The sequence below is a fragment of the Rutilus rutilus genome (assembly GCF_951802725.1).
Source record: "Rutilus rutilus genome assembly, chromosome: 6".
Classification (NCBI taxonomy): domain Eukaryota; kingdom Metazoa; phylum Chordata; class Actinopteri; order Cypriniformes; family Leuciscidae; genus Rutilus; species Rutilus rutilus.
Genome location: NC_140214.1, coordinates 6,667,940 through 6,688,086, shown reverse-complemented (window position 1 = coordinate 6,688,086; position 20,147 = coordinate 6,667,940). Strand labels below are relative to the sequence as shown.

The 20,147-nt window shown below is 36.6% G+C and overlaps 1 protein-coding gene across 1 annotated transcript in view; it reads left to right on the top strand.

Annotated features, from left to right (window-relative positions):
- Window positions 1-3,602: 3,602 nt before the first annotated feature.
- Window positions 3,603-20,147, top strand: part of sema6ba (sema domain, transmembrane domain (TM), and cytoplasmic domain, (semaphorin) 6Ba) — a 133,881-nt gene continuing 117,336 nt past the window's right edge. Inside the window, exon 1 of the mRNA XM_084411996.1 lies at window positions 3,603-4,102. The gene's annotated coding sequence lies outside the window, so the exon portion shown is untranslated. The remainder of the gene's footprint in view (window positions 4,103-20,147) is intronic.

Genomic DNA, 20,147 nt, shown 5'->3' with positions numbered 1-20,147 from the left:
GAAGCACTACCGTCTACGCTGCTGAGTCACCTAAAGTGTTGAAATGACACACACATCAATTTTTTTTTAAATGTTTTTACATCCAAAATACATTTTTTAGATTCACAGGATTATTTATACATGCACTTCATTTTGTGGACTATTATGCTTTTTAACAAAAACTTTCCTTGACTGCAGGTTCAGCCATGAATACACAAAGAATTGCAAAGAAATGAAATCAACAACGAATTAAGGTACACAACATATTTTGTTTTACTATTTATATTTAAAAATGTGTCTGCCTTACAAAACAAATTCTTATTTGCAGTCATTTTATTTTATCTCTAGTTGCCATTTTGTTTTGATATGAAACATATTAACAGAGTTAATCCATTTTTTTTAAAGGGAATCTATGCTACATCTATAGACCTTATGTAGCCCCGCCCCTTTTCAGCGCTGCGCTCGTTGTCTTTTGACTTCCGGTCTGTATTTTCACAGCGATTTTGCGTGTTTATTAATGAACGGCTCGTTTTAAAATCTTCCCGGTCGACTTACATTTTTTACGTTATCTGCTTTAAACATTACAATCCTCATGATAACTTTCGTTAACTTTACATTAAGTAAACCCACGTCTTCAAAAGCTAATTACTCCTGGAAAGCAGCGCCATAGAAATATACAGAGCGACCGCTAAAACGGAAGTTCAAAGACAATATTCTAAAGATGGCGGCGCCCTCGTTTCTCTGGCGCATAAGGTCTATATACTATCAAAAATGACAGTAAATACTAAGTTTTCAATACTGATAATAAGAAATGTTTCTTCAGCATGTTAGATTGATTTCTGAAGGATCATGTGACACTGAAAACTGTAAAACACTGAAAATTCAGCTTTGCATCACAGAAATAAATTACATTTCAAAATATATTCAAATAGAAAATAGTTAGTTTAAATTGTAAAAAAAAATTGGTGCTCGGCAACAATTAATCGCATCCAAAATAAAAGTTTGTGTTCACATAATATATATGTGTGCTGTATATAATCATTTTGTATATATAAATACACATGCATGTGTATATTTAAGAAAAATGTGTTATTTATATATAAAATATGTATATATAATATAAATTATATATAAATATATATACAGTGTATACATGCAAATATTTCTTAAATATATACATGCATGTGTGTATTTATATATTCAAGATTATTATACACAGTACACACACATTATGTAAACAAACTTTTATTTTGGATGCGATTAATCGTTGCTCAGCTCAAATTTTTTTTCCAATATTACACAGTATTTTTGATTAAATAAATGCAGTCTTGTGAGTATAAGAGACTTCTTTCAAAACATTCAAAAGTCTAACCGATCCCAAACTTTTGAACAGTAATGTTTGACATTTGATATTTATTCCAATTAGAAACAAAGTGTTTGCAACATTAACAATCTTTCTCCAACAGGTTGGTGGAATGCAGGTTAAATGACATATTTGCAGGTAAACGGGTCAGTGTGATGACCTGTATCTAAGATGAGATCACAGTGTTCTTCATTAAATGGTTCAGTCTGTTGATGTCTATTGTTGCTTCGGCAGATGTGGCTGCCAAAAACCAAACACAGATGGTCCAATTTTATGAGAAGAGGCTTTGTTATACATGCTGTGGTGAGGATTTTTGCTTTAAATGAACAGAAATTGAATAATATATATATATTTTTTAATACATTCTGTATTATAGTGCATACAATCACATATGAGAATTCACAGACAATAATGTGTTTTAACTTATTCCTTAATGACAACTATTCGGCTATGTCTATTTGACAAGTACGATCACAGCGAACATTCAGATCTGGGTTCTGATCCAGAGAGAGCAGTTGTCATGTACAGATATGAAACAGCTTCACTCACAAACAGTCTTTTCAACAACACAGTGTCATTATTTCTGTATTACAATAATTCAAATTATCACAAAGTACTTGGATAAGTTTGAATTTCAGATATAAACACTGATGTCTAAGGTTGCGAACAAAATAGAGTAAATCACCTTTTGAAAGTAACCTGCCACTTCAAAAAACGGATTGTATTAATTACATTGTTACACCAGTAGGTGGCGACAAGTGACTGTCAAAAAATGTATTTGTCATTGAATCATTTATTCAAGAGTTTCGTTCAAAATCGCTGATTCATCTAGTTATTAAGCAAGTGAAGTCTTTGAGTGATTGAGGCATTGAATCATTCATTCAAACCGAGTAATTAATTCAAGTTAATTAAATTTTAGTTAACGCTTTGTCAGGAACTTTAGTAAATTACATGTTATTTTGTTAGTTGTCTTTTCAGAATCGTGATTCTCAATTTATTCTCTATTCTCTCAGTGTGTGTGTATTTTTATGTGCTAATAATTTCAACCTCTGATGTGTGTGTATGCGTACTTATTTTGTACAACTTACAGTGGCAAAAAACAGATCAATTTTGTTTAAATGTCCCCATGGTTAGGGTTTGGGCTACGTCCTTAAAAATGTATGTCATTTGCACCTTAGGTTGCATGGTACAAAGAGCGACTTTGGCAAGAAATCTACTTTTTGTTGTTGCTCAATACGATTCTTAACCTTTTGTATTTGTGTGTTTTTTTTTTTTGGGAGGTTTAAGTTCTTGATGTATTATTTCAGGTTCTTTCAGGTATTATTCATGTATTAACTAGATTCTCATATTAGAGAAAGGGTAATTTTTCATCCAATTGGAATCTTTAATAAGACTGTAATTATAATTAGCTTTATTTAATAGCAATACAAGTTTGAGAGAGGTGCTCTCCAGTAGCTATTCAAAATCTTATTGCTCAGATGTTGATCTTTCACATCTAAGAAGACATAATGGAGATGTCAAATATGCTTCATTCAAGTATTGGCTTTATCTCAGATGTTTCTCCTGATGCAATTGACCACATGGAATTACTGTAAAAAAATAATTCTCAAAGTTGCAAATAAAGTAGATTATTGGAGCACATTTAAAATGCCATGTATAGGCTATTTTAACTCTGGTCATTTCCGTGTAATGAAATGATCAATTTCTGAGTGAAGACTGGTTTAAACTGTCACCAATCCTTTGGTTTTGGAAGAATTTGATTTGAATTATTTCCAGGTCATATTGTGGCTTCCACTGCTCAATATTGAATATGGTCTTATACCGTTTGAGACATTGTTGAGACATTTGCTAAATCTCTGAGGACGTGTGAGATTAACAGGGTATTTTTCTCAAGGGACAAATTGAGAAGCATGATGGTCTCCATTTTCTCCTCATTTAATCTATAGAAGAAGCAAATGAGATATTAATTAGATCTAATTATCCGAGGGTGTATACGTTGCCTAACTGATTGTTGGTTATGTGTGTGTGTCTCTCTGTGTGTGTGTGCGCGCGCGTGTGTGTGAGGGAAAGGCAGAGAGAGATCCATCCCCCTCTCGGAAGGTTAGGTTCCTCATTCTGAAGCCCACGGATGATGCTCGTGTTTACGCAGCGCTCGGCGTCTGACCGGTGGATGTAAATATCAGTTTATACGTCGCACAGACTGATTCATGAACATCACCAAAGGAACCGCTGGAGAGACGTTCCGTTCCGGACTGCAGGAGGATGTATTGCGTTAATAACCATCACCTAAACCAATTCCTCCTCAGACATTGATATCTTTATATGCACGTGAATCTTCTGCTTTTGAAAGGCTTTCAGCGGGCGGGCACACACTGCGCCGTGCGTCTTAACGCAGGGCTGCTCTTTTGGACCCGTGCCACGGTTGTCTGTCTCCGTCCGTTCACCCAACCACACCTTCCCGTTATATCCTCACCGAATTGCAGCAGCGTCCCCACACAGGATCCCGACTGATTCCGTCGCGAAAGGGACATTGTGTCTGAGTGAGCGGGTGGAAGAACGCGGATCCACTGCGCTATCTATAAACGCCTGGTGCGCACCGGACCCGCTCAGAGACGCCCGTGTTTTACCGATATGTCAGCCCGGTGCTCGTGATCGCTTTGGAGGAGAGGCAGGTGAAATTACCAGCTTTGTCCCGCATCCTGCGCCAAGAAGAAACGCATCACCTTGAGGATTTAAACACACCGATATCCAACTTACCAGGTGAGCCGGCCAGTCACTGGGGCATAGATTTAATGCAGAGTCAGAAATTAACTTTTTTTATTTAGAAAATGAACAGCAGCGGCATTTTGTCAGGGTTTTAATTGCTTATTGAATATTTTCTCATCACAAACACTTCGCTTCACAGTGTCTGATGAGGCACTAACTAAACCCATAATCACTGGCCTAAAATATTAGGAATTATGAAAAATACATAAACAGAGGTTGAATTACATATTTTTTTGCCCCCAGACTGTAAATATATGGAGCTTTTTATGTCACTTTATCGGGCATTTCTTGCCCCGAGCTCTTGTTAATTTCTGACAATGATGCACATTGGATCTTGTAGGTTCATCAAGCCAATATAGCCATAGTCAAAAAACACTGGAGGAATTTTTATGAAATAGCATTAACATTTGGAACCAAACTTAATGGAATTCATAAGAATCCTAACTGGATAAACTGTCACTCTTTCAGGATTTTTATTTTTTTTATTTTAAATGTCTGTTTGTGTTGTACTGGAATTATGTGATGCTACTGGGCAGTTAAAGGAAATCACATGGAAGCAAAGAGTTTGTGGAACAATTTCCTTACATTATTTTTGATGAAGTGCATTTGTTCTACTTTTGGGAATTGTGTGTTCTGAAATAATAAGTCCTTAAAGGTTTACACAAAAATAAATTAAATTGTCATTAATTACTCACCTCATGTCGTCCCAAACCCATAAGAATTTCGTTCATATTCGGAAAACAAATGAAGAGCTTTCTGTCCCTCCATTGACGGCCTACGCAACTACCAATTTCAAGCTCCAGAAAGACAGTAAAGACATCATTAAAGTAATCCACATGACCACAGTGGTTTAACCTCAATATTATGAAGTGATGCGAGTGCCCAAAAAACCCCACAATTTACCATTTTCTTTACAAAATATTGATCTCCACTGCACGTTCATGAGAGCACCAGGACTTGATGTGAAAGCAGACAGTGTTGAGTTAATGCACATTAGAGATTAATATTTTGTGAATAAACTTGAAAGTGGCTGCTGTCAATGGAGGGACAGAAAGCTCTCAGATTTCATTAAAAATACTTGATTTATGTTCCGAAGATGAACGAGTCTTAGAGGTTTGGAACGACTTGAGGGTGAGTAATTAATGATAGAATTTTCATTTTTGGGTGAACTAACCCTTTAAGTTAGTTAATCAAGTAATATTTACATAATATGTACAAGTCATAAATCCTGGAGTAATAAAACTTTTCAATTTGAATATTGTACAGGATACTGTAGGATTCCCAGGATTTTTTTATTTGTGAAATCTTTGTATTATACTCAAATAATGTTTTGCTGCTGGACATTTAAGGAAAATCACATGGAAAATATCTTAGATTCTATTGGTGGTCTGAAAGATCCAGTTTTTGTTTGGGTGATGTTTAATTTTCATTCCACTTGTTTATACAGGATTGCTTTGAAATAATGATGGAACTGTTCAGGTTCCTTTAGGGATTTTAACCAGGTGTATCTGGCTGATAGGGTTCTTTTTCTTCTTGTTTATGTTTTGTTGGATTTCAGTAGCCTGCCTCATAGTTCATGCATGCAAGATCCATATCTTGCAAAAGTGTTTAGTTTGTAATTCTCTCACGTGCGGGGTGAGTGATCTGATGCGGTGTGGTTTCACTGGTTCATCGTTCTATTGTTGTGAATGCATGCACACTCCAGGCCCGCTGATGCTTCATAATTCTGCGGCTCTTGCCGGTAATAAACAAACCTCTCCAGTGCCGGGCTTATGTAAAGCACGTTTCGCATGTCAACAGAGTTTCTGAAGATAAAGCTTTCATATTTTGGCTTGGAGGATAGGGGATCTATGGTGTCTCACCATGTGCTTTGGGATATACATGCATGACTGAAATGCAATCGCCACCTGAATTCAGCCTTTGTCCTTTACGTTCTATGTCATGTTTGTCTGGGTTTGTTGCTCTAGTAGGTTTGCATTATTTATAAGCTTAGTTAAGAGGAATTGGTTCCTTTGTTTCCAAGGAAAACCAACCATTTATAACTTAAACTTAACTGGGAGCAACCTTTGAAAAGGTATTGTGGTGGTCGTACCATGGTACAGTGAGGCTGTCAGAATTACATGGTTTACATTGGAACCATATGACTACCTTCACCAAAGAAGCTTTTAGAAGATTTTTTTTAATTATGTCAAATGGTGTCAAGTTTATTGCAGCGTGTTTTATGGAGCTAACAATAACTGTCAATACGTGAACATTACAGTTAATGCATAAGGTATCTTGACCTAATAATAGACAATACTGTATGGCTTTTATTCATCTAGGTTAGTGGTTCTCAACGGGGGCGTTCAGAGAACAACGGGGGGCGGTGGAAGCAAGATTTTTGAAAGGGGGGCGTTCACGAGTTTACACCAAAGATCCAGGCAAGACAAGACAAGATTAAACGTAATTACTTGCAAAATAATTGCCTACACCATTCTAAAATCTGCCAGTTTAATGCGACATGTAAGCTATGTATCGTTTCTTTTGCATTATTTTTTAGAAAGGAATGGAAAGTAGACAAGCCATTAAAAAAGTATTGACTTAAAGGGTTAGTTCACCCAAAAATTAAAATTCGGAGTAATTACTCACCCTAACGTAAGACTTTCGTTCATCTTCGGAAAACAAATGAAGATATTTTTGATTAAATCTGAGAGCTGTTTGACTCCTCCATAGGCTTCTATGTAATTGAAACTGGCCGGCCCAGAAAGTTAGTAAAGACAATGTTTAAAATAGTCATTGTAATTGTAAATGACCTGGATAATGGATAGCCACAAAAGGATAGCTGGCCCACAAAAGGTTGAGAACCACTGATCTAGGTTAATGTTAATTTCTACATTTCATTTACACTTATTACAATTTAATAACATTTCAAGTTGTATAAATGAACATTTTAATCAATGTATTTTTCTAAATTAGCATTAATGTAAAAGGGCTGTAAAAATGTATGTATTATTGGTCCATAATACATAATATATTAATTATGATTTATTGTAATGTTTCAGTTCTGTGCCAACTATGCAGACAAGGGTTCAGAATACATATTGGCATTATTCGGGAAAGACAGACAGGGCGGACAGACAGATAAAGAGATGGATAGATGGATGGATGGATGGATGGATGGATGGATGGATAGATAGATAGATTGACAGACAGATAGATAGATAGATAGATAGATAGATAGATAGATAGATAGATAGATAGATAGATAGATAGATAGATAGATAGATAGATAGATAGACTGACTGACACTTAGATAGAGGTAGAGAGACAGACAGATAGGATGGGGGGACGGACAGATGGAGAGACAGGCGGATGGATGGATGGATGGATAGATGGATAGATAGACTGACTGACACTTAGATAGAGGTAGAGAGACAGACAGATAGGATGGGTGGACGGACAGATGGAGAGACAGACAGATGGATGGATGGATAGGTAGATATGTGTGAGACAGTATCTTCTTGAGAAAGACTGAAATGTCCTTCATCAAGGTGTTGTAAAATCAAGCTGGCCTTTATCTGCCTGTTGTTTTTCTTTTTGCTGACGTGTTTCTTTGCCCTTTTAGGCACTGCATGATTTATTTATATTATTTATTTATTTTGCCCATAGGTTCCATGACTTTGAAAAAGAAATCATATGTAAGGACAGTCTAGAGATTTCCAGGGGAGAACAGAATATTTAGATAGCCGATAACAATCACAGAAAACAGTGGAAACGTCCACTAGCTGCATGTTGTTCAGATGACATGAGCTAAAATGTTTGTGTTTGACTCCAGTGCACAGTAAATAACAACTAGATTTGTCATTTTTTTTGCTTGCCTGTGCAAGACTCTCCACCACGATGCTAGAGTGATCTGGGTGGTTGCCAAGGTGTTGCTACGCAGTTACTAAGGTGTTCAGAGTAGTTATCATGTTGCTTAAGATGGTTGCTAGGTGACCAATTCAAAAGAGCCTCTATCGTTCACCAAGCGAAAATCATAACTCTGTTCACAAAGAAAATTAATAGCACACCTCTTCTCAATAAGCAAAATGATTGGAGATATAATTTATGTCAAGATACACAAAAGACTCAGGGTTAGATTAAATCACTAACCTAAAGTATGAGCAGTCGTGATAGTGATGTTTCCCTCTAACAAGTACCAATACTAGAGAGAAATGGAAAGAATGATAAGTTGGATCTGTATTTTGTAACCACACTGAAAAATAATTGGTGCAGGATTTGAAACAATTTTTGCCATTAAATTTCAGAAATAATTTCAAAGAAACAGCAAGTAACACATTGAATTAAACATTACATTTGAAGTAGAAAGACTGAAACAGTATTTTCTTGCAAAACATACTCTTATAAAGTTCATTTTGTCACGTGTTGGTTGCCTGCAGATTGTGAGATGCTTTGTTAGAGTGATTGTTATTCACAAAACTGGAAACGGTAATACGATTTTCACACAACTGCTTCCTTTTCTAAGATCAGCTGGCCGCAGTCTGCAGCAGACAGACTGAAGAGTGTGTGTGAGTGTGTGTGTGTACAAAAGAAAGACATGGATTGAGCTGGAATTGCTAGTAAGGGTTGATAGTGAATTTGTATGAGGAATTTGTCTGTATCTGTGTGTATTTGGTGGGCATAAACGGAGCGACAGAGCAGGTCTGGATGTGTATGAGAGGGTAAGACGCACACACACACACACACACACACACAGAAGTGAGACAGGGCTTGACTCTCTCCGACTGACTAGCCGTGAATAGCCCCCCTGTTATCTCTGCAGCACACAGACAGCAGCGCAGCAGGCAGGCCAGGCAGGTGCTGCACAAAAATAGCAGGTGTGTGTTCGGGTTCATACACACAGTCCTCCTTCCCATCTCCCCCGGGGGCCGAGCACGCACCTCCTTCACACGCACCTCCTTCACATGCACCGTAAGCTCCAGTGACCAAGGGTGACGTCTCGCTGTTGTCCGCAACTTGTTGCGTGTGACGACCGGCCTTGTCCTTTTTCGTGGTCTGCGGACCGAAGGATTGCTCTCATAAGGGAGGATTTAAAGCTCAAGGTGTTATTTGGATGTGTGTGCATCTGTGTTTGCTACTCAGTCCGGAGGATGTTTTTTTATTTCTCTTTCACCGCTCAGGAGAGTAAATTGAGTTCTCGGTTACGTGTCGTTTAAAGTCTGCATGAAACGGAAGTTACGGTAGTGTTTTCTTCCCTATTGTGACGTATATCCGAGAGAAACGGCTTCTAGAATAAGAACAAATTGTAGGGCAGGACTTGGTTTTGTGCACAGGGAGTTGATTGGATGGTTGTGGTTTTTTATTGGTCGATCTCATGTGAGTGACAGGTGGCCCCGCCCTCGCGCCAGTAAACATGTCATCAGAGAAGAGAGAGATGTCGCTGCAAGAGGGAGGGGAAGTTATTTTGATTGAAGATTACGAGGGCACATGAATTGAAAAAAACAATGCAATATTCCATACAAATAAAAAATTGTCCATTTTGACTTCATGGTGACTTTAAGTGTCAAGCAACTGCCAGAAGTCCCAATAAAAATAGACACAAATGAGATAATATAGATCATTTCATTTTAGAAGAATTTGATGAGAAATTTGATAAGATTTAATTGTTTAATGGATGTTAAAGTTTATAGGAGACTAACCTAGTCTAATTGGGAAAAAACTTGCATGTTGTAACATTTCTGCAAAATATCACTAAAAGTAACGCATTGAATTTTGAAGTAGCAAGAACTGAAATAGCATTTTCTTGTAAAAAGTTCTCCAGCAATCTTTGTTTTATTTACAAATTTGAAAAATAATTTTTTTACTGTGTAGTTTGCAAATATATAAAAAAAAGTTTTTGAGGTCATAACATTGTATTGTGCAAGGCACCGTGCAAAAATAAGTCAATATTTTTTGATAGTTTGTCACGTAATCATAATTTGTGTGAACAGGAATAGAAGTTGTTTGTGTTTTACTGCCACTAGGGTTTATTTCAGCTGGAAAAGGCAGTGAATTGTATGTATAGGTACGTTTTTGGAGTTTTGCAGACATTTTTAAACATACGTTTCATCTCAATGCTTTCCAAGAGAAGCAAATGAGATTTTAAAGACATGTCATTCATACTGAAAACTTCAGTATTGTAGTGTGAAGTCTTCATTTGCTGTCTAGGAGTAGTTGCGATATTAAAGGCATATTTTTCATTCTTATTGCAATTCATAGCTTTCTTCCTCTGAACACTTCAGAATTTTTAAGTTGAAATAAAGTAAAGCTGTTTTCTGGTCTATCGCTAGTTATATTTTAGAGGCTTTTGCTCTCAAATCCAATACGTCCCAGCTATCATGTCAGAGGCCAAGAATAGACTGAGATTAAATCATTAAGTATTGACGGACTAGAGTCACAGGGAGAGATACAGAATTATGGGAGTACATCAAACACATTTAGAGAAAATTCATTTGACAGTTTATTGATCCTGAAAGGCTTCATTGTTCTCACTATTTCCTTGAGATACCGCAATTGGTTAACTGCAAGGCAGTGATATTTTCCCTGGCAAGGCGAGTAAAACGTCCCTTGTGCTCACAGCTTTGTATTCTTGTTCAAAATTCACAGTACATGTACGCCTGTGTCCAGTGGACTGCATCACATCCAATTGATGTTCTTAAAACAGTATCCTACTCGCCAGTGCAGTTGAGAGAACTTCAATTATCTCTACGTGCCGTTTGAAAGTTCACATGGGTCACCTTGAGTCATCTGCGGCGCTAACAGTGAGCTGAATGTGAGCTAACAAGCTTCACAGACACGGATCATTCAAGCCAGTCACGGAGTAAAACCATAACATCACATCATTACATTTACACTTGGCAGACGCTTTTATCCAAAGCGACTTACACTGCATTTCAAGCTACACATTTTTATCAGTTCTTGCTTTCTCTGGGAATCGAACCCATGACCTTGCGCAACAGCGTTGCGCTCTACTGTTTGAGCTCTACTTCAAAGCTACCTTTATATTATTATATTGTGATCATATCATATAATATAACCGAGTGCACAAGAATCCACAGAAAGACAGAACTGGCAGAACTGGCTGTTAGCAGTTTCCTGACAGGAAATGAAAGATGTTAAGTTTTGAACATTGGCTTGTGAATGACAACGTTGCCCAGGACGATTAAATTCGCCTACGCGTCTGCTGTGAATGTTATTGGATAATTAAGGTAACAAGGTGCTGAAAGCATTCTTTAGAAATGTTGGCCCATATTGATAGGATAGCATCTTGCAGTTGATGGAGATTTGTGGGATGCACATCCAGGGCACGAAGCTCCCGTTCCACCACATCTCAAAGATGCTCTATTGGGTTGAGATCTGGTAACTGTGGGGGCCATTTTAGTACAGTGAACTCATTGTCATGTTCAAGAAACCAATTAGAAATGATTCGAGCTTTGTGACATGGTGCATTATCCTGCTGGAAGTAGCCATCAGAGGATGGGTACATGGTGGTCATAAACGGATGGACATGGTCAGAAACAATGCTCAGGTAGGCCGTGGCATTTAAACGATGCCCAGTTGGCACTAAGGGGCCTAAAGTGTGCCAAGAAAACATCCCCCACACCATTACACCACCACCAGCAGCCTGCACAGTGGTAACAAGGCATGATGGATCCATGTTCTCATTCTGTTTACGCCAAATTCTGACTCTACCATCTGAATGTCTCAACAGAAATCGAGACTCAACAGACCAAGCAGCATTTCTCCAGGCTTCAACTGTCCAATTTTGGTGAGCTCGTGCAAATTGTAGCCTCTTTTTCCTATTTGTAGTGGAGATGAGTGGTACCCGGTGGGGTCTTCTGCTGTTGTAGCCCATCCGCCTCAAGGTTGTGCGTGTTTTGGCTTCACAAATGCTTTGCTGCATACCTCGGTTGTAACGAGTGGTTATTTCAGTCAAAGTTGCTCTTCTATCAGCTTGAATCAGTCGGCCCATTCTCCTCTGACCTCTAGCATCAACAAGGCATTTTCGCCCACAGGACTGCCGCATACTGGAAGTTTTTCCCTTTTCACACCATTCTTTGTAAACCCTAGGAATGGTTGTGCATGAAAATCCCAGTAACTGAGCAGATTGTGAAATACTCAGACCAGCCCGTCTGGCACCAACAACCATGCCACGCTCAAAATTGCTTAAATCACCTTTCTTTCCCATTCTGACATTCAGTTTGGAGTTCAGGAGATTGTCTTGACCAGGACCACACCCCTAAATGCATTGAAGCAACTGCCATGTGATTGGTTGATTAGATAATTGCATTAATGAGAAATTGAACAGGTGTTCCTAATAAACCTTTAGTTGAGTGTATATATATATATATATGTGTGTATATGTGTGTGTGTGTATGTTTAGTATTTAGTCTTGTTTTGTGGTAAAGTATCCTTAAATTATGTCATCACAAAAAATATATTTTACAAAATGCAAAAAGTCAATGGGGAGCATGAAATATTCTTCGCAATAACTTCTTTTGTGCTCAGCGGACGTAAGAAAGTTTTTGGGTGAACTCTCCCTTTTAAAAATATGAAAGCAAAATGTTTTACACACACTGTGACTAAAAAATATGTTGGCTCAACGAAGCAAATAATGCAACAGTTTGCATACATTTTTTGAGTTATGACAACTTCAAATGATTATTTTTGTAAACCAACAAACTTTATTCAGTTAGAGTAACTTAATAATCTGTAACATAAACACACATTTTTAAGTCGATTACTCAAAAAAAAATTAAGTTGCTCCAAAGTTAGATACCAATAAATCTTTTCTATTTCAGTTCAGATCCACAGCTATCATAGAACATGCTAAATGAAACTTATTTAGCTTGTATATTTAATGAACAAGATGCTACTTGTCACTGGAACTGTTTACCTTCATGTCATCTTCAAAGCATGCTGGGAACTAAATCCACTACCCAAGTTCCAAAGTTAACAAGACAATTTCAAAGCTCATAAGTCTCTTATGTTCACCAAGGCTTCATTTATATGATCAAAAAGACAGTACAATGGTTACATTGTGAAATGTTATTACAATTTAAAATAATTGTTTTCTTTTTAAATATATATTTTAAAATGAAATGTATCAAAGCTGAATTTTCAGCATCATTACTCCAGACTTCAATGTCACATGATCCTTCAGGAATCATTCTAAAATTATGAAAACAGTTGTGCTGCTTCATAATTTAGTTTTTCATGATTCTTTGATGAATAGAAAGAAAAGAAATCTTTTGTAAAATTATAAATGTCTTTTTCAATCTATTCAGTTATTCCTTGCTGAAGAATACATTTCTTAAAAAACAAAACAAAGCTTACTGACCCCAAACTTCTGAACATTAGAATATATTTTAAAGTGTATTTTTCTTATACTTCATCGGTAGATTGTTTTATCTTGTATTAAGCATAAATCTTACAATATTAGGTGAGGTTTATGCATAAAACTAATAATGGTGTAAGAAAAACATTACCTGAAAACGCATCTTAGTAAGTTTTGAATTAAATTCATTTGTTTTCTGCTCGATGTGTGGGTTATTTGACAGGCTATTAACACGGCGAGATGAGAGGAAGCTCTTGAAACATATCAGGTTCTGAGCGCTGCGTATTCCCCAAAGCTCCGCCACATAAAAGAGTGCATACATGCCTGTGAAATCAAATAGACACAACTGGTCATAAGGGGCTCATTTGAAAGCAGTTATCCACCAATTAGCTCTTAAATTTCATCAGCAGTTAAACACACAATGTTCCAGAATTAGCATCCCAAAACTCTTTATTTGTGCCCCAGAAAACTTTAATTAAAGTGTCACCCTGTAGGTCTGTGTTTTTAATAATGTATTTTCAAAACCCACAATACTCTACATTTAGCACATCTTTAGCATTATGCACTATCATTTCGGAACATTGTGTTTTGACCAGTGAGGGTTTTGCAGCGCTCGTAATGTTTTGTGGTGAACAAGGAGACCGTAACAGCCTGTGTAACTCTCACCTCCCTCTTATTGGAATATAAATGCATGCCGTGCGGCTGGCTGGCGTTGGGCAAACAAATAAAATGCTGTTTGAAGTAACCGAGTGCTAGCACTGATGCGAAACGAAATATTACTCCCTTACTTTGACTTCCCAGGGTGGCTCGATTGTCGTCGGCATGCCCAAAACCACAGGTTTCAAATTGTTTTTGGGTTTCACCTATCAAGGATGTTTCTTTGCTGTTTATTTGTTGTGTGCATGTTCAAAAAGATGCGCATGGCATTTTTGAATTGATGTCACTGCCAAAAAGCGAAATGGAATAATTTGATATTCTATATTAGCCTATACATATTGAAGTTTGCATTTATGCGTTTTATTGAAACGCTTTGCTGGGAGGTTTTTTAGGGTGATGCTAACTGGGATGAGCAAAAACAAGGCATTCATAAGGAAAATGTTAGTTCTCAGAGGCTGCTTATATTCTTTACATTTAAAATAAAATAAATAAATAAATAAGTAAATATTTTAATTTTCTGTTTCTAAGGAATTTAGGAATTTTATATAAAAAAAATTATTTCAGTGTTGGGTAAAGTTACTTTTAAAAGTACTCCCTAAAAAAGTAACTAATTGTGTTACTTACTTACATTTTTGGGAAAATAATAAACTACATTACTTTTGGGTTACTTTTGCCCCACCTGGGCTGGGCTGGGCTTGCTTGCTTGTTTTTAATAATAAAAAACAAAAAGTTGTATTTTTAGCAAAAGTAAAAGCTCTTTCACACCATGGCCCTGTCCCAAATGGCACACCTCATTTGCACTTTTGGTCTGTTGGACTTACGATGGCTGCCGCACGCACATGTCCGTTAAGTCCATGAGACCGTAGAGTGTCTCATTTATCGTTTTAGGTGCTAAGTGCCCCCCTTTGCGGTCGATATGCACCCTCGATGCACACTTTTGCAGAGTCCCCACTGATGCGAGCTCCACAGCAGACTTCTTCCTGACAGTCAAAGTGGCGTTACATCACAAAAGTGCGGACTCGTAGGAAGGCCGAGAGTGCTTAGGGTGCCATTTGGGACGGGGCCCATAAGTGAAATGATGAAGCCTCAGGCTGAAGGAAGTGCAAATTCACAGCTGTACAGTAGAGGGCGCAGCTCAAACAAACCTTTCAGCTGTGCTGCCGTACTGGGTCGCAGAAGAAAAGTTCAACACTCCTACTTCAGCAATAAATCAACAAAAATATGTGACGATATTTAACCAAAGTCATATTTGCTAATTAGTCGTCATCGAGGGTGAGCAGCAAAGACATTGGTTAAGAAAGTGAGATTAAATAAAATATATATGTATTATTTAACATATTTAATTATTGCAGGCTTTTGTAATATTCTAAGTTTGCATTTCATTGTTTTTATTCATTTTGAGGAATACTGAATCTGTATTTGTGCAAGTGAGATGAGTGAAAGCCTGCTCACATTTAGTCTAGAACTACAATATCCATCATGTTTACACAGCGCACACAACACCTCTGCACTTACTCCAGGTTTCTCTCAACATGGGGACAGAAGAGCTGTCAGTCAATAAATACGAAAACAAAGTAACTTGCGTTGCTTATTTGAAAAAGTAACTCTGATATTTTGCTGTAAATTTAAAAGTAATGCGTTACTTTACTCGTTAGGCTACTTGAAAAAGTAATCTGATTACGTAACCCGTGTTGCTTGTTATGCAACCTAACCCTAACCCTAACCCTAACCCTAACTTATAATGTTAGTACAGTTAGTTAAATGGCAAAAACATCCATTATTAATATATATAATATACAATACCGTTCAAAAGTTTGGGATTCGTAAATGTTTTTGAAAGGAGTCTCTTATGCTCACCAAGACTGCATTTATTTGATCAAAAATTCTGTAAAAACACTAATATTGTGAACTATTATTTCACTTTAAAATAGCTATTTTGTATTTTAAAATTGGTAAAATTCCTGTAATGTAAAGCTGAATTTTCAGTGTTCGTAACCCGTGTTGCTTGTTATGAGTTACCCCCCAACACCATCAATTTCTATTATTATTAATTTTAATAACAAAAAAATAAGGCATCAATAATATTTGAATGATCTATTTCTGTGGATTTGGTAGGTGATGTATATAAGACAAAGCTGACAGTCTTGGGAGGGAGTATCTGTCTATCAGAGGCAATGTTTGTGACATTGTTGAGCTCTTTTTTGAAACTCTACCGGAGACATGTGAGATTGCTCGATTCTTTTTCTCAGTTGCTGGAGACTCGAGCAGAAGTCTCTTTTTGTTCTCTGTTTAACCTTTTCTAAAGTGGCATCAGAATCATCACAATTTAAATGTAAGATTGGGACAGTGTTTGATGATAATATGCAAAGTTGATATTTCAGTATCATGAGTTTCTCTGTCAGATAATGCACCATTTTCTTGTCATACACATTAGCGTTGTTTTCCCTGCATTTGCTCTTGATGTGTTAATGCACGCTGAGAATAGCTTCATCACCCAGTTATGACATGGACATGCGGAATGCTGGATGCCCCACCATGCTATTGTACGGCTTTTGGAAAACGGTTAATGCCCCTTTGAAAAGCCCCTGCAATGTGGCAGTATCTGCGAAGAAAGTAGATCACACAAGCTCGGCTGGAGAGGGGCATCAATCCCCTGACCTGCTCCCCGAGACACCAGACACACAGGCGGCGGGGGGTTATTCTTCAGAGCGCACATGGCAGAGCAAAAGAAAGAGCGAAAAACTAACTCGGGTCGCTTTGATTCCAGTGTCAGTTCTGAAGCCATAACTTGATTAATGAGACTCAGTTGAATGGGCCTTTGAAAAGAAATGTCTTGAAATTCATCTTTTAGTTGTCAGATGTCACAGGAGTGTTTAGCTTCATGACCCCCCCCGATGGGGAAGAAGAAAGTGAGAGGAATTAAAACTTTCAGAAGTGTGTGATGTTGTTTAAGTGGCGAGGAACACTGGAACATCTCAGAGGAACAGTGCACAATGTGATTTTGGAGAAGATTGCGATCAATTTCTAGCTTTCTCTCACACACAATCTTTTTGTTCTCCCTTGTTATTCATTTTTTTTATGGGCATTTAGCGTTGCTTTGTTCTTTTCATTTCTCCTTGTGGTGCATGATGGGAAATTTGTCAGGAGCAGTCAACTCTGCAAACAGACTGCTTGCAATTCATTTTCAGTTTAAATGGCAAAATCAACACTGTAGGACAAAGCAGAATCATATCATCCCATCTCTTGTAAACATAAGGCACCAGAGCGTATCCATAAACTCATTTGATATTTTAAAGGGGTCATATGGTATATTTTAATATTTTTATTTCCCCTAAGGTCAACTTATAATGTTAGTACAGTTAGTTAAATGGCAAAAACATCCATTATTAATATATATAATATACATACCGTTCAAAAGTTTGGGGTTCGTAAATGTTTTTGAAAGGAGTCTCTTATGCTCACCAAGACTGCATTTATTTGATCAAAAATTCTGTAAAAACACTAATATTGTGAAATATTATTTCACTTTAAAATAGCTATTTTGTATTTTAAAATTGGTAAAATTCCTGTGATGTAAAGCTGAATTTTCAGCATCATTACTCCAGTCTTCAGTGTCACATGATCCTTCAGAAATCATTCTAATATGCTGATTTGCTGCTCAAGAATAATTTCTTCTTATTATCAATGTTGAAAACAGCTGTGCTGCTTAATATTTTAGTGGAAACTATGATACATATTTTTTGGAATTCTTTAAATAAGAATTCAAAAGAAAAGCATTTATTTGAAATAGAAGTCATTAGTCACTTTTGATCAAATGAATGTGTCCTTGATGAATAAATAGCTAATATACACTGTAAAAAAAAATCTGTTAAATTTACGGTAAAAAACTGGCAGCTGTGATTGCCAGAAATTTACCGTAAAAAATACGGTAGCAACATTTTAGATTTTACAGACTTTACTTAAATTTACAGTAATAAACCGTATTTAATTATCAATTATTATGTTAATTTACTGACCTATTGAAATATTTATATCTATTTTGTACCAATAGTAATACACTGACACCCACCAATCAGAGTGGAGATGAAAATCACATGATGAATTAAAGCTCATCACAAGCAGCTCTTTCACAAGAAAGTTAATACTTATATATAGAAGCTGCACAGTGGCATTCACACAAACACTAATCACCATCATGGTAACACACATGAAATTAAAAAAATGCAATAAACATTAATTTAACAACATAACACCCTAATGTCATAACTGATAAGAAAAAACTAAGAAAACTATGAAGAAACATAGTTATTTCAACAAAAATACATCAAATGTGAAGTGTCACGCAGTGAATTGTGGGAATGTCAATATACGTTTTTTTCACTGTAAATTATACAATGACTTGTTCTTTTTCACTTCCAAAAACTGTAAATTTAACGGTATTTTACAGTAAAATTACATTAAATGTACCGTTAGATCTGTCACAGTTGTTTACCGTATATAGTAAGGAAACTTTCACTTAACCAATTAACAGTTTTTCACTGTAGCATTTTTACAGTGTTTTACCGTTAAAATCACAATCATTTTTTACAGTGTGTATATATATATATATATATATATATATATATATATATACAATTATATAAAAGATTTTAATGAAAATGTAATGAACATTGTCCAACCTCTCTCTGACCCTTAAAATGAAATGATCAGTTGTTTTATATACCCTGACAGTGATGAATATGAAGTCCTTCAACATCACATTTCAAAATTAAAATTGGTTGCATATGGCATTTCATGTTCATGTTTTATGTGTGAATAAAAGTCTAAATTTAATCTGTTCATCATATAAAGCGATCGTGTCTCTTCAGAATATTTGGGCTGAACGGCTGGATTAGTTTTATGATCTCTTTATGAACCTTTTGAAGCGTCAAAGTGGTAGCTGCGTATATGGAGGGACAGAAAGCTCTCAGATTTCATCAAAAAGATTTTTGTTTGTGTTCTGAAGATGAACAAAAGTCTTATGGGTTTGGAACGACACGAGGGTGAGTAATTAATGACAGAATTTTCATTTTTGGGTGAACTATCCCTTTAAATTCAACAGAGCAGATGATATAAGTTGAAGCACTGCCATGTACTGTGTAAGATTTTTTTTTTTTTTTTTTATATTCATTTTTAAGCAAGGTCAGCATAACAGTGTCCATATTCATTTGAAATTCACAGAGGAGGTTCGGCTTAACCTTGGAATTGTTAGATGGTTTTGCAGGAATCTAACGCATATCTCAAAGGAGTCTTTAGTGATTATTAAACTTCCATCTAATTAAAAGAGATATGCCAGTGAAAGACCCCATACAGACCCATTCCTTTAATTTGAGTCAAATTCATTAAAAGAAAAGCCATTTATATGATTGAATCAGGCTTTTTGTACAGCCTGCTTCCGTTTGCTACCCGCCTCCTTTTCAGCTTGATAGGAAAAAGCAGCCTGTCTTATACACGTCACTTGCTGTGTGGCATCTTGGATCACATTACATGGTAATTTTGCTGTATTTGATCATTTATCTATTAATATTTTTTATACAAATCACTTTCATCATCCAGCTGCATTTTCAGCATGTCAAATGTTTACTGAATTTAATAGTTGTTACACTCTAAAAAGGGAAGGTTCTAAAAAGGGAATTTTCGCAGCAATTCCATAGAAGATTCCATTTTGTTCCCTAAAGAATCTTTCAGGATTTAATAATGGTTTTGTTTTTGGGGTCTACTAGAATAGGTTTTCAAGCTTGATTTAAAAAAACACAAAAACAACAACAAGAAAACCCCATTTCACATTTTACATCTGGATCTTTCGTCCCAGTCTGTCAGTAACGCTCAGTTTAGTTCCTGTCTCTATGAAGCCCCTCCTTCCGAAAAGCGCAATGTGCTCTGATTGGTTGGCTGGAAGTGTGTTGTGATTGGTCAGCCGCTTGAGCGCGTTTGGGAAATGTCCCGACCCTTACCATAACCATGAGTTTCAACACAATACTAATGCAA